Source organism: Leptonychotes weddellii, chromosome 13 (genome assembly GCF_054177405.1).
Source record: "Leptonychotes weddellii isolate Sample4059 chromosome 13, ASM5417740v2, whole genome shotgun sequence".
In the NCBI taxonomy this organism is placed as follows: domain Eukaryota; kingdom Metazoa; phylum Chordata; class Mammalia; order Carnivora; family Phocidae; genus Leptonychotes; species Leptonychotes weddellii.
Window position 1 is genome coordinate 42,108,629 of NC_138381.1, and position 15,032 is coordinate 42,123,660.

At 38.8% G+C, this 15,032-nt stretch overlaps 1 protein-coding gene and 1 long non-coding RNA gene across 8 annotated transcripts in view; one reads left to right on the plus strand and one right to left on the minus strand.

Annotated features, from left to right (window-relative positions):
- The window catches only part of ZNF521 (zinc finger protein 521), a 273,304-nt gene that overhangs the window by 94,195 nt on the left and 164,077 nt on the right, over nucleotides 1-15,032 (plus strand). The window lies entirely within an intron of this gene.
- Nucleotides 3,848-13,560, minus strand: LOC145716769 (uncharacterized). Its single transcript, XR_014139652.1, has 3 exons — nucleotides 13,455-13,560; nucleotides 10,827-10,888; nucleotides 3,848-5,257 (listed from the first exon to the last, which is right to left on the minus strand). It is a non-coding gene; the product is annotated as an uncharacterized LOC145716769 (long non-coding RNA).

Consider the following 15,032-nt stretch of genomic DNA (forward strand, 5'->3'; position numbering starts at 1 on the left):
GACAAGTGAATGCATCCCCTCCACTCTACCACCCCTGCTATTCCTTTACTTTAGATTTTCATCTCATCTGGACCATTGCCATAGCCTCTGGCCTTCATCCACTCCCTCCCGATCCAGAGCAGTCTGATGCAGTCCCTTCTCTTCTGATTGAAATTCTTTAACAGTTCTCTGTGCCTGAAAATAAACTCAAAGCCCTTAGCTTGATAAGCAAGTCTGTCGTGAGCTGGATCCTGGCCCTGTATGTAGCAATGTCTTCTGCCACTTCCTCCCACAAACTCTTATGTCCTAGTCCAGATCCTGGCTGCCTGTTAGCATCCCCCTGGGAAACTTAAAAAAAAAAAAAAACCCACTGATTTAAACTCATCCTCAGACTAGTGTAATTAGAATTTCTGGGACTAGGGTACAAGCATCAATATTTTTAAAAAGATCTGCAGGTGATTTTCATACACAGCCAAGTCTGAGTTATTCTATCTAGTCATTTGACACCATTGTCGGTTCCCTGATCACATCATCTTTGCTTTTGTACATACGGTTCTTTTTGCCTGAAATGCTCAGTCCCCTTTTCTATACCTGGAAAACTCCTGATTATTTTTTAAGGTTTAGCACAACACATCCTTGGGTGGCATTTCTGTATCCCCCAATATACAGTTGGTGTTTATTCCATGGAATCCCACAGCCCTGCTTTTATTGCATTCCCCATTCCACTGTGTTGCAATCCTACTTTTACATGTCTGCCTTCCCCGTCCCATTCAGTGAACTGTTCAGTGTCTTGGTGTTGGTGGACTTCTGTCTACTGTGCCAGGTACAGAGTCTCACCCTTAAATGTGGATCAGAAGAGCAAGACTGAGGTGTGGTAGCCAGGACACACCTAAAAATTTATTCACTGGCTCATTGGGTCAGCCTCAAAATGATCTCTGTTTCAAAGGAAATGAGGTGAAAGAAGAACTAGTCTGAAAATTAGTGAGACTGTCAAATTGGAGAGTCCACAGAATGAGCAGCACTATGGAAACCCTTCCCTGGGATGGCAGACCAAGTAAGGGCACCACAGCCATAGTAAAGGATATGGTCAGGACTTGGGGCAAGAGAGGTGACAAAGGAGAGAGAAAACATCAGTGATAATCAAACAGACTTCTCTCTTATGTGGGGAAAGAAAACCAATGCTCAAGTTGAACTCACTCTAAGGTAACATGCTAGTAAGACTTGGGAAATGCACCAGAAAGCAAAACATTACTTGAAGAAATGGTAGAGAATGGTGGCAAGAAGACCAGGGCATGTGGCATCAGCCCCAAGCAACAACTGAAGCTTCCAAAGAAGATGGGACTGAGTAACTTTTACTTTATTATAGTCTTAACAATAGTAGCTTCATTTAGGGGCTTTGATAAATCTTTGCTTATAACACCAATATAAAATATAGCCAACAAATTAGCTGAAGAATTAAAAGAAAATAGGATAAAATAAAAAAAAATTATAATAGCAAATGAATCCTGTCTATTTCAGAAAGTTAATTCACCCCTTATAGTTGGTTGTGGTGTTACATTCCACGGACTCATACTGAGGAATCTAATATATTATGCATATTCACAAAATATACATGAAGTGTAGTAGCTTTTTTTTTTTTTTAAGGTTTTATTTATTTATTTGAGAGAGAGCATGAGCAGGAGGAGAAGCAGAGGGGAGAGGAGAGGGAGAAAGAATCTGAAGCAGACTCCACGCTGAATGTAGAGCCCATCATGGAGCTTGATCCCAGGACCCTGAGATCATGACCTGAGTTGAAACCAAGAATCAGACCCTTAACCAACTGAGCTACCCAGGTGTCCTGAAGTGTAGTAGCTTTTGAGTAACAAACTCATTTAATAATTTTTAAAAAATCTTGTTCATAATGAGCACAAATGCACAAATATATATGCTCTTTTAAAAATATATGTACATTTTAAATAGCTGTGTCTGTATTTATCCAAAACCAAGAGTGGGTGGTGATCTCATTTTGTATACCTCTGTATCCCAGTGCAGAGCCAAATGCCTGTTTGATGAATGAATGGGTCAAACCAAGGAGTAGACTTGAATGAGTTTCCAAAGCAATTGAGACTGTTGCCTCAAATAAGCCACTTCTCCCAGGTCTTCCATCATCCACCTCGACTGTGTGAGGCATAGAATAAAAAGCACATTAGCTCAAAGATACATCGTCAAGGGATTGTGCATTATAAAAAGTACTCATTGATGACCCACAATAAAATTAAGGGAATTGAAAAAATTCTCTTTTCAGAAGAGACATGCTGAGACTAAACAACTTTGCATAAATGAGATCAATGAGATCAATGAAAATTTGCTGGAGCAACGTTGATTTATTTGCTTTTTGTAGTTTTCAATACAACCGAAAGTTTATTTCGTAAGTTGTTTACTTGAAATTCATCACATATTGTCTAATGGAACAATGCAGTAAATGCAGATTAGGTTCCTGGTCTAGCTCATCTCTCTCTCTCTCTTTTTTTAACATATGAGGTTTGTAGTAAAGGGTCACAACATACAGTTTGTGAATTTTACAAAATCCCCAATAACAGGATGAAGGGACAGAAATCCAGCCATGCTTTAATCAGCCAGTGGAAAGGACAGTTTTTTGGTAGTTTCTCTATAAGAAGGGTACCTTCTGGAATTTCATCTTCTTGGATTGGATTGTCTTCTATAATTCTCATAAAGACGCCTTTGGTTTGTGCTATGGGCTGCTTGTGACTGAACAATGAGTCACACAGTGAGTTGTAAGCATTATTTAGATGGGAATTTGAATTCTGAGTCTTTAAGGAAGCCAGACTAGCCTTTCTTCAGGATTCACTGTAGGAGCAAGCACTCCTGGTCCTTTCCTGTGTTTCGTGAGCACTGGGAGTAGAGCCTTCTCTGGCTTCTTTTAGAACAGGAAGATGCATGGGAGGCTGGGAACTCTTGTGAGAGCCAGAAGTTTCCTTCTATCCCAGAGGGTGGCTGAGTAGAAGCTGTGGAAGTCAGTCTCTGTGAGGGTATGGGCTTCCTGAAATGCCAGCGTCAATGTGGTGGAGTAGCTATACAGACACGGCTCTTATAGGAACTTTGTAAGTGGGGCACTACAGAAGAGTGAGTGTGTGTGTGTATATGCACGCACTTACATGTTAGAACTTCCCTGGGCACTTTGATAGCAGGGGGACTTCTGCATTGGCAGGCTAAATACTATGGAGGGGTACCCTGGAGATGTCTCTAGGGGGCGGGATGGATAGAATTCCATCTATTCACCACTGTTGGGAGAGAGGGAGACTTGTAGTTTCTCATGGGCTGTGGTGGGGACTCTCTGCACTGGTGGAGAGTGGAAGATGAGGTGCTTGTAGTTCATTTCATCTACATCATTTGTAAGTTTGACATTTTGAAACCAGTGAATTTCTATAGGTGAGCCATTGATTCTTACCATTATAGGCCTGAGTTTTAAAATGCTATCAGTCAATATGTTCTGTTTTCATTTTGTTCTTTTCTTTGTTCTCTGGTACTGAGAAAACAAAACCGGACAAATAAAACCTCAATTTCATGATATGAGAAAGTTCTCCAAACTTAAGAAGATCCAAGTAACATTAATTAGAACCCATTTCAATAATTAAAAAAAAATTTTTTTGGGAAACAAGACACTTAGAGCTCACTTGGATGTGTGATCTAGTAACCGTATTAATCAGTTGAATAATCCACATTAATCAGTCCTGCCTCGACGTGAAATTATTAATCAGCTTGATGATCTAAGCAATCGTCTGAGGAAATGCGTTTGTCTTAGAATTTAAAAAGTGATAATGGGAAAGTTAAAAAAAAGAGAGAGAACAAGCAAAAGAATTATATTCTTGTTAGTTTTATTTCATTTATTTCAATACCAGCTCTTCTACTGATGTAGAATGACTCTGAACAAATAATTACAAATAATTACTCCTCTTAATGGTGTCATCTTCTCTCCATATAGAGGGAAAGCTGTGTGTAAGTTTGTCAGGGGCATGGAAGACCTGCCTCAGGTTGTTTCCTTTGCCCCTACCCCCAAGGGGATAAAAGTTGGTATCCCCTAGAGACTAGTGAAGCCTAAAAGCTGAGGCTGTATGGGACACTAAATAGGCTTACACTGAGGCAAGCTATTGTTGCATTTGGCTATTTCAGCCAAATGAGAGAAGAGTAAGAACAAATCCAAAGTAGTCATTGGCCACTGTGAGGCTAAAAATGGAAAAAAAAAAAAAAAAAAGGTGGTTAGTTTGATAGAAATGTTCAGGTTCCCACTGATAATGTGGAAACTTAAGCATAGGGGCAAACTGGAGTTATCCCATCATGATGAAGCATTCCTAAATCTATGTGTAATCTCCCAGTAATCAACAAAACTCTGTTGGGGAACAAAAAAAAAGATGGCAGTCAGCGAATGTTACCAAAGAAATATTTTCAGAAATTCTCTTATACCAAGTGACGATTAGAGCAACAATTGGTTTGGAGCCCTTTTGTTGAAGAAAATAGAACCTACCGAAAGCATAGTGTAAAATGATGGTGTAGAGTATTTATAGTCCCAGTAGATTATGCCCCCTTTTACTTGGGGCTGGGGGGAGGTCCTTCTACCTGTCATAGGTTGGGGCTGGATGGCTTTGTACCAGTTCTTCAGTTTGTCCCCTCCCACTGTCACCATTTAGATATGTTGTTTGTATTCATAGAATAGAGCAAGCATTAACCACTACATAGGGTCAAGCCTGTAGCTAGACAATGAGAAAAACCAAGCAAAACAAAACTTGTTTGTGAAGTAGGTCTTACTCTTCCAATCTTAGCACCCATACTGCAAACTTTAAATCTTAGGCATCTAAATCATTGATTTCTCCACAGTGAGACAGAAATTTGTGGATTAAACTTATTTTGCAAGACAAAACTAAAGAGCATATTCACAGATAAAGCAAAGAAGAACATCAAACAAAAAAGGATGTAGCACCTTATACTCGCTATGAAGGTTGGGTTGTAATTTTGGAGTCAACAACAAAATCTCTGCATCTTTGATTACTTCTCTCAAAAGGCTGAACATTTTTAGGGTACAATTTTCAGTTCATCCTAAAATTTTCTCTTGTGTGGCTTGGCAGATGTGAAAGTTCGAGAACCTCAGGAAAATCACGTCGAAAGAACCTGCTTACGAGAGATCACAGGGGTGTGGATTTGGTTGACGACACAGCCTGTTGAGTCCTTACAGAGAATTGTTTGTCTTCCGTTTTTAGATGGCTTTAATTCCTCCAAATTGCTCCTTGAATAATAGGAGAAAGGCAATTTGAATTTCAGTGACAGATTGGACATAACAGGTTGCAACTATTAGGTCTAATTTTACCATACTGAGAAATAAAATTGCCTAAACATAAACATCGATCACTGATGCAGTAAATTAATTTGTACAGAAAAAGTAGTTTAACTGCAGTGCACATTAAACATAGAAAATTTTCAAAATTACTGCTCTCTGAATTAATTTGTACACTTGTTTACTTGTTAAAAGCACACATAAATTCTTTTTTTTTTTCCTAAGGCAGTGCAGCTTCAAATTGAGTAAGAAAGAAGTGTAAAAATTAGCAAGGAAATGCAGAGACATGGAAGGTACACCAGCTGAACTGAACACTTGAAAATAGTATTTTTTCCCTGTTTTTCATTCTTTTTGTTTTTCAATGCTATTCAGAACATGCTTCATTTTTGAATCTGTCCATCAGATCACTAGAGATGTTGTGCATTCCCCCTCATTATAACAAGATAAATGTGATGTTTTAATAGTCTTGACTTACGTTTGCTAAGAATTGGAGATGTGGAGCAATTCTAAGGGTTTTATGGTTTGGTTCCTTGGTGAGTTTACGTTCAGTGGTGTCCTAGGGCTTGGAGCTGTTAACATTGCATTCCTGAACAATCTGACCCATGAATTTCTTTGTATTTAACCCGTAAGAAAATCAGTGAACATGTTTTCATTTTACCTGTAATTCTATTATGAGGAATGCATGGCAAAGTTTGTATAGTATCTTTTCAGTTTGTTCCAGCTGCCGCGGACCTGGAGCTGGCAATGTGGTGCGGTTTGATACCATCTCCTGCCTACAGTTTTCAAGGACAGTGGTTCGATTCAAATACAATTCTGATAAGTGGCAGGTTTTCGTGTCTTTAATGCCTTGACAAGGGCATCACTCTCAGGAGAGGGAGGTGAAACCGTTTGGACGAGGATTCCGTCCCTGCTCCTTTGTGCTGACACACTAAGATAATGGACAATTAAGAGAACCTTCACTGCAGGTGAAAGGATGGGGTTATCACTAATATAAAGGAGCCCATGGGGTGCTGGGGTACGAAGGAGAAGAGGAATGGGAATTTTTAAAAGGAATATAAAATACACAGATGAGACGCCTAATAACTGTTCACATATTGCTCTTTCACATGTGATAATGGTGAGTGATTGCAGTATTCACTATTGCTTGCTGTAACTTTTTAAAAAATATCTGGTTCATTGCATTTGACACAAAGTACTGCAGAAAATCTGTCCCTATGCTACCTCGCCTGTCACGGAGTAGGTGAGCCCTAATAATAAAGGGGTTTGTTTTTGTGGAGTCTGGCTTTTGGACCACCTTTCGTGGGGTTTTGCAGATCGACTCGTGATAATCTAGGGCTGTGGTCATCAGCCTTGACTGCGCTCCCCGGGGCCCCAACCCTCAGAGAGACTGATTTACTTGATCTGGGGAGAGACCCGTATTTTTCAAAGCTCCCTTGGACAATTCCAGTGTGGAGCCAGGATGCAGGCTGTTGTTATAGTTTCTAAGCCCCTCAATGCTGGGGCTCCCCCATAGACTGTCTGATTCTTTAATAGATTTGAATAAGGTATGTGTTGCTATTAGAGAAGATGTATTCTGCATGTTATTAATAGCCATCTAGTGTTTATGCTGACTTCGCGGTTTAGGATTCAGGTGCATCTGGAGAGAAGTCTCTAATCTTCTCTACTGTTCCCCACTTGCTTCCCACCGTGTTTTTGTTTCTGCTTTTTTTTTCCTGGTATGTATTAAAGCTTCCTCCTTCTGTGATATTGTGCATAAATGACCTATAGTGTGGGGATAGTCACCCCAACATGAGGGCTCCTGTAAAGGCATGTTTGTAAGCCACATTATTTAGGATCATAAGGCAATAGGGTAGCAGCAACTTTGTACCTAGACTTCTTAATCTATAGGGGTAGATGTCCTGTGTGCACGTGAATCACAGGGGAAAACTTCTCATACCATTTAGCCCTAATAAAAGTGCGACAGTCCTGAGTATTTCTAAACTGAGTGTGGAAGAGGTTAACTGATTTTCTTTTGACTTAAACTTTCATTTGTCTCCAAGAGCCCCGAATGACAATAGAGTGCACCGCTTCTGATAAGTATGGGTTCTCCTCAGCCTGAAGAGATGTGTGTGATAAGATAACATGGCTTGAAAAAAAAAGAGAGCGAGAGCTTGAAGGAAAGGGATAGGAGGAGAGGGAGAAAGAAAATATGTTAACTGCTTTGACTGCAAAATACCCGCTGGTAGCCAGAGATAAGACACCTTGAGCTACTCCGAAGACCTTAAACAGGATGTAAATGAAGCCAATAAAAATCATTTGAGAGCAAGCCACTTTTCTACTCCCCTCCTATTTCCAGCCCTGACAGCAGAAGGCTTAATTTACTTATGGCATACCACACTTTCGTGTAGAACCCAGGAAGTTGTGGGAGACTGAGAGGAGCCAGTTCAAAAAACAAGATACCTACAGTTTCTAGAGAAGTCCAAATTTAAGGCATTTAATCAGCAGTTCTAGCAATGCCTTCCTGAGTGGAAAAGAAAGTATTGCTGATTATCGGAAGCTCCTTTCCCCTTTCCCCTCTTCCTGCTTCACATATTCGTTTGCTTTGTATTTAGTTATGACAATCTTCTGCGGGTGAAGTGGTTCACGGGGTGAGCTGCATTTTATTGCCTGTTGATATATCTCATCAAGCTAATGCAGCTTGAAAGGAATTATCAACAAAAGTTTAAGACATAGACTTTGCCAGGTGCACATTTGAAACAAGCTGTTTACTCACAACTCTGTATCAGAATTATTGTAACACCCAGCTTTTATGTACTTGGAACTTCATAACTTCAAAACGGTTACTGTTTTTTTTTCTAGAAATACACAAGCTGTTGCCAACAACACTTCTACAGAGAGGAAGTAACTTATGGGAGCTAATTGGACATCACACTGAAAAGATTTGAAGCTGGGAGTCCTGCTGAAAGTGGGAGGGGCAACTGTTAAGGGATGCGAAGGCAACGGAGATAATAATGTTTTCTTTTTGTTAAAGCTGCTGCTTGGAAGAGCTGGGATTCCATGTGGTCTTTGACTAAGGGAGAGAAAGCCCACCATCAGCATTGTTCTTGTGCGGAGCAGCAAATATGGAAAAGGCATGGCTGAGTGTGGCAAACTTTTAAGCAGAGGACTTAAATGATTTAGGGGAAATAAAAGATTCTACAGTGGTTTTCAGACATGGGAGTGCAAGGGAAGCACCCTGAAGCTTGCTAAAAATGGGGATTTCTGGGCCCCATCCCCAGGAGTTCAGGGTTGGTAGGCACTGGGGTGGAGGGGGTAGAACCTAGGAGTCTGCATTTTCAGCAGACAGTTTGGGTGACTGGGGAGCAGGGGATGATGGGTGATACTAAGAAACACTGCCCTGGGTCATCTGGTTGAAGCAGAGGATCAGCCTTGTGCAGAGTGATGGGACCTGCAATAAAAACTGTGGAAGGACAGGTTAGGAGAAGGTGAGAAGGAGCCTTTGTTGTATCCCTCTTTGGGATGAATGGTAGGGAATGTGTCTCAAGGAACAGAGCATGAGGAGGGGTAAGCTGACCACAGCTCTAGTTTGATGGAAATGTTTCTTCTGCTCTTATTTGCCAATACCTGATCTGACCGAGCCACACACACACCCCACCCCCCACCCCCGCTCAGAGGAGGGGATAAAAAGAAGAGACAAGGAGGGAGACCCACTGTTAAGGAAAACAGGAGGAGTGTGTGTGTGTGTGTGTGTGTGTGTGTGTGTGTGTAAGGTTTTCTAGCCAGTAGCCAGAAGTGAAATTAAATTAGGAAATAGGCTGCCATGACCTGTCAACAGAAGGTCATGGATTCATAGCAGTGTTAGGTGGTTTTGTTTTCTTCTGTATATATCTATACAAATGTGTCAATTACTATGAATTAGTTTTGTAATGGAAAAAACAATGAAGTCTTTAATAAAAGAAAATGAGCAATTTTAAGTTTATTCATTTACCTGTTAAAAACTAGATGACTTGGTGGCATTAGAGGCTGTTGTTCTAGCAGGGAGGGTTAGGGAAGGGTATACTTGGAGAACTGTCTCACTCACAGACCAAGCTACTTGCCTTGGCATGGGGCTCATGTTCAGGTTTTAGTTCTCCTACCACCTGCTATCGTTAGTGCGAGATTATAACATGTTCCTCACCCTCATTGACCTGTATGCTCATTGGTAAAATTCATACTTTTTTTTTTCCTGAAGGTTAAGACTTCGCACAGATCTTCAATCCTATACTTCATATATATGAAAAGTTAGGAATGACAGCCCTTACTTTCTTTACTCTGTGTAGGCTTCAATCAAATTCACTTATTTTCTTTCCTTTGATCCCTCATCGGTTCATCTTTAGAGAAAAGAGCAGAGCTCAGATGTGGGAGGAGTCTTGCTAAAGATTCAGAAACCAGCCCTTTCTAACAGACAGCATTGAGTCAGTCAGCATCCCAGAACTGTGCTAGTAGGTTTTAAAGTCTCTGAGTATTCGAAACATGCTTTTGCAAGGGTCATACCAATAAGCCTTGGACACATACAGATGTGTGTTGCTCTCCATATTGCCCTCTTCAAAGGCAAAAACAGTGTCATAAATTTCTCCATGAAAATTATGATTCAGAATTAGTGCATTTCACAAGAGGACTAAGCAGGTACATATCAAATTCCTTATTACCTCACTCAAATTTCTTAATTTACTCTTGTTTAAATCATATTAACACATTAAGTTTTCAGTGGAATTTTATACACTGCTTGTGTCCTAGATGTTGGGTGCCGGAGGGATAGATGTCTACATGTCATTGTGAAACAGGTGCATGTGGGGGTCTCCCATTGGTCCCCCTGACTCCAGCCACCTTTATTACTTGTCTTGTTACTATGGCCACACTGCCTTGGATTGTTATACATTGTTTTGCTGTGTTAAAATTACCATGGACGTAGACAAAATGAAGTAGTATTATAAGGAATTATCATGGGGTTTTTGAGGCATGACTTTGTCACTGGTTTTGGAGTATTTGGCAAGACACTTCATCTCAGTTTATATATATATATATATATATATAATGCAAATATATAATCAAACATATAAAATATAGAATTTAATAAAAATATTATAATTATATATAATATATGTTAATCATAAAAAAGCAGCATAAAGCTGTCCCTTAGTGAAGTGTTTTCAGTAAGACATGATTTTGCATTGACTCATGTTAAATGGCAAATTATTATGATTAACACTTTTGTAATGATAAATAGCAAAAATATTTCAAAAATTACTTTAGCAAAAATCAGTAGTCTATTCTGAACATTTTAGTCAACTCTGCATAAACACACACACACACACACACAATAGCACAGTTTTGATTGAGTTTTGCGCCCATAAATAACTTATCAGGACTGTTAACAAGAAAAAAATCTGATAGGATGAAGTGGTTTCGATTTTATTTTTATACTTATTCTCAGGTAGAGTTTCTAGGGAAGAGTAAACTGAACCAAAAGTGAGAAATAGAAAATAAAGGGAGAATAAGGTACCTGGAAAATCCATCACATTGATGATCAGTCTTATTTTCAGGTTTGCCTCTTACAAATTTTGCCTAATTACGTAAATGGAAGAAAAAAAAACTATGTCACTAAGGGCATTTGATACCATATGATCTGTGTAGAAATATTTTATCATACCCTAGTTAGAGTTATTTTAAGAAAATAGTTTTGTCCTATACAATTTACCAAACATTATCTCACTTGAAATAAAGGACTCCTTATATCACATGGGTTACTTGGGATCTGACCTCATTTTTCAATTTTAGAAGTGTTAATGTAAAAGTTAATGATTCTGTTAAACACCATAAAACTCTATCCTGTGAGGGCAGATTGGTGATTTTCTCCTCCTGTAGATCTCTTCCTATGCACAAAGTCTCAAGACAGTCCAGCATCACCCAATCTGTTAATATCAATGCCATATGTAACTTCCCCATGAAATGCATCAGCACTGACCAAGGGGTAGACCACACAAACTACTTGGAGTTGCAGGTGCCGGGTGGTGGGCTAGGTGCACTCACTAGCTATCTGAGAGCACTGGGTTTTATACCCCAGCCTGAAAATGTGGCATGAGTCAAGGTCTGTGCCTTGAAATAAAAAAATGATAACTTGTCCCAGACCTGAGGGGTCCTTATCGTATTTTAGACACGTGAACATCACAATCAAGAACACTGAGGTCCATTATATTATAATATGTCAAATAGACATGGATAACAGATAATTGTAGGAATATTTTCCCCTAAACTTTATAACAGTTTTTTCTATATTAGCACACCATATTTATCACTTTACTGTACAATGAACCCACAGGGGGTGCTAATTGGTCATTAATTAAATTTTAGCCTTTCAACACTTTTGTATTCTCCAGTGGCTTTATCTGCAATGAAGTATATAGTGTGGCCTTTTTAAAGTGCTGGAAATTCATGTCAGCTTTACTGTGCTGTGGATATAAACGGGTGAAATTCGGCCTGAGTGAACATCATTTCAGGACGGTTATAATTCCTTGTGACCCAAAGCTTACTAACCTTGGACCAAAGCCTACACATTGGAAAAATATTCAGTAAAGTAGATTATTTTAATATGACCAAACATGCTGATAGACTAGATTCCTCTTGAAAAGAGAATCTGATTGCTTTGTTTGAAAATTCTAGTGGGTTATGGCAGTTCTTCAAAAAACCACTAACACAGTGGAGTGAACTTTCTGAGATCCGTCATTCAGTAATAAAAATATTTTCAAACTTAGTTTCTTAGGGGAAGAATCCCTTTTGCCTTATACTCCCCCAGTGAAGTGGTTAATATAAAACTATTAATGATTAGCGTGGTAGCACTGAGAAATTTGCTGAGAATTCCAGAAGGTGTGGATTTTTTTAAATGTTTAATAGGTATATTTCACACTAGTGCAAAGGATATTGAAGCAAAATAGAATTTGCCTCAAGAAATTTCTAAACAAGTAAAATAATGTGAGATACAGGGCCAGTGTCAGAACCATGTAATGTGGCTTCAAGATTTTGAATGCAGGCCATCCCATTATGGGGATTTTACTTTGGTGATGAGTTAATCACAACCTCCCAGTGTGTCCAGCTATTAAGGAATAGCTACTGCACATTGACTTTCACGATAACTATAATAGCATTCGGAAGAGTTTTTTGGTATTTTTATTTTCTGTTTTTAAACAAAGTACCCCTTTTGTTTAAAGAATTTACCCTTAAGAGTATTAGAATTTCAGGGGCATCTGGGTGGCTCAGTTGGTTGAGCATCTGGCTTTGGTTTTGGTTCAGGTCATTGTCAGGGTCCTGGGATCAAGCCCCCCGTTGGGCTCCATGTTCAGTGGGAAGTCTGCCTGGGATTCTCTCTCCCTCTCCCTCTGCCCTCCCCCTCTGCCCTCCCCGTGTTCGCTCGCTCTCTCTCTCTCAAATAAATAAATCTTAAAAAGATGAAAGTATTAGAATTTCAATATGAAAAAAGCTTCAGCTAAATTATAGTTAGTTTGTTTTCCTTTGTACTGTTTCCACATTTACCAGTTATAACCTAAAGGTAACTTTGACTTTCATAGTAGTAGTAGAAATTTAGTACATTTTTATATTGTAAACATTCAGAAAACTCCTTTATACAATGTCATGTTTGATTCTTATAATATTTACTGTGAGGCAGGTTGGCATTTTTCTGGTGTTGTATAGATAAGGAGGCCAAAACTTAAAAAAAAAAAAAAAAAAGGAATTTCTAGAGTGTGTAAGCTAATATCAGACCTAAACACATAGTAGGTGCTTAATAAATGCTGGTTAAATAAATGAATGAACAAAATAAGCAATGAACTGCTTCAAATTCTTTGTGGGTGAGGTCAGATATAAATACAAGACGAGAAAGTAACTACAACATGCCTTCTAACCCAAAATAGTCGAGATGAAAAGAAAGCAGACTTGGGAAATTCACCGTGATGGGTGTCTGTCATTATTCAAGGAAAGAGAAACATGTTAAATAACGTAGAATGCTCTCCATCGCTGAACCGTACACAGATGTGTAATACACAGTTGCCAATTACTGAATGCCAAGAGTCGATGCTTCTCATTAGTTATATATGTTTTTAAGTGAGCCAAAAGATAGAAAAAGTCAAGCAGTTCTCACCCCCCACATAAATGGAAACCACTTTTCCTTCCGTCTGGCTTCAGAAACACGTCTCGATTTCCTTGAGGGAGATGATGACTGTTCTTTAACTGGTTGCGCGTCAGCTTTTTCCTCTGATTTGAGAGGTGGAGTTAAGTGTGAACTGCTTAAGAATGCACTGTTTTCTGTTTAATTTGGCTGCGGAAGATGGAATTCATTGAGCTCCGTCTGTTCAAGTGAACTTTAAGCAACAATAAGCAAAACATTTGTACTTCTCTCTGCACACGAAATAGAAATGTGTCTGGCGAAAGAGACAGTATGGATATAAAGACCCATGGAGGGCAATGGAGGGGCGATAACAACTTCTTATCTCTAATGTTGGCGCATCCAAAGCATTAAGGGATTGTTGGGAAGAGTGAGCCTCTTTTTTTTTGCTGTTGAAAGTGAGCTCTGATATCTGGAATTCATCTTAATACTGTGGTAAAAAAGGTGCACCACCAACTCTTGCTCCCCACAGCTGCTATCATTAATGGGTGACCACTCTTTTCCCTCATAACTTAACTGTTAATGCATTTAATTGGTCCTTCTAGAACAATTTGGAGTATTACAGAATTTAAAAGCATCTGTGAATTATAAATAATTTTAAAGTTTACATTTCTCTTTTGAACACCCAGTAAGAGTGTACATTTTCAAGTAGTTAAGTAAGTTTTATGACAAAGACGTGAATTTCACGTGGGGCTGTTGATTTTTACAAAAAGTATGAAAAGTTATATCATTAAAATTGCAGCTTTTCTAAAACTGTTGACATTTCTATTGAGAATGAAAGGAAGCAATTGTGTGATAATGCATAATAGTTTATTTAGAATGACCGTATCCTTTAGCCATCGAAAACCGTTGCTTTAAAAATGTGTTGTGTAATTTGGTTAGATGGTTTTACAAACAGTGATGTAAAATTGTTACTGTGATAGCACCAGGTTAATACGAAACCTATCTCTGTCAAACACATGTGACAAGACACTCTTCTCTTTGGTACCTAACTTCTCTTAGTCTTTGTGCACAACTATATATTCTCCTCGGGATTCTCCGTTTCTCTTAAGGTGGCTCAGGTAATTAATGAATGAAAAAAGGACTCTGAACTCTTTTTAATATGAAAGTTCAGAACTGCTCCTATAGGGCCGTGCTGAGAGAAATAACCATTTTAAGCCGATGGAGGAAATAACCTGGAAATTTACTTGGGTCTTGTGTTTTAACCTATTGTTCTACACTTAAAAGATCATCTTCTAAATGAACTTATTTTGAAGTTAAGCAATGCAATGACCGTATTGCTAGTGTTAAGAGAGGTACTTTGAAAATTACATACTTGGCTTCAGAATTACATAGCAAAATACTTGCTCCAAGGTTATCTGTCTGTAAAGACCCAAGATTATATCTTATGTATGATAATTTAATACTTGGAACAAAGTCAGCATGGATTTATGGTCCATTAATTTTTAGATATCACCAACTATTTATGTTTTATTTTCTTGATGGCTGAACGTACAACGCTTAAGGCACTGTAGATTTCCATTGGGCCAATCCTTAAAGCTAATCTTCCAGTGG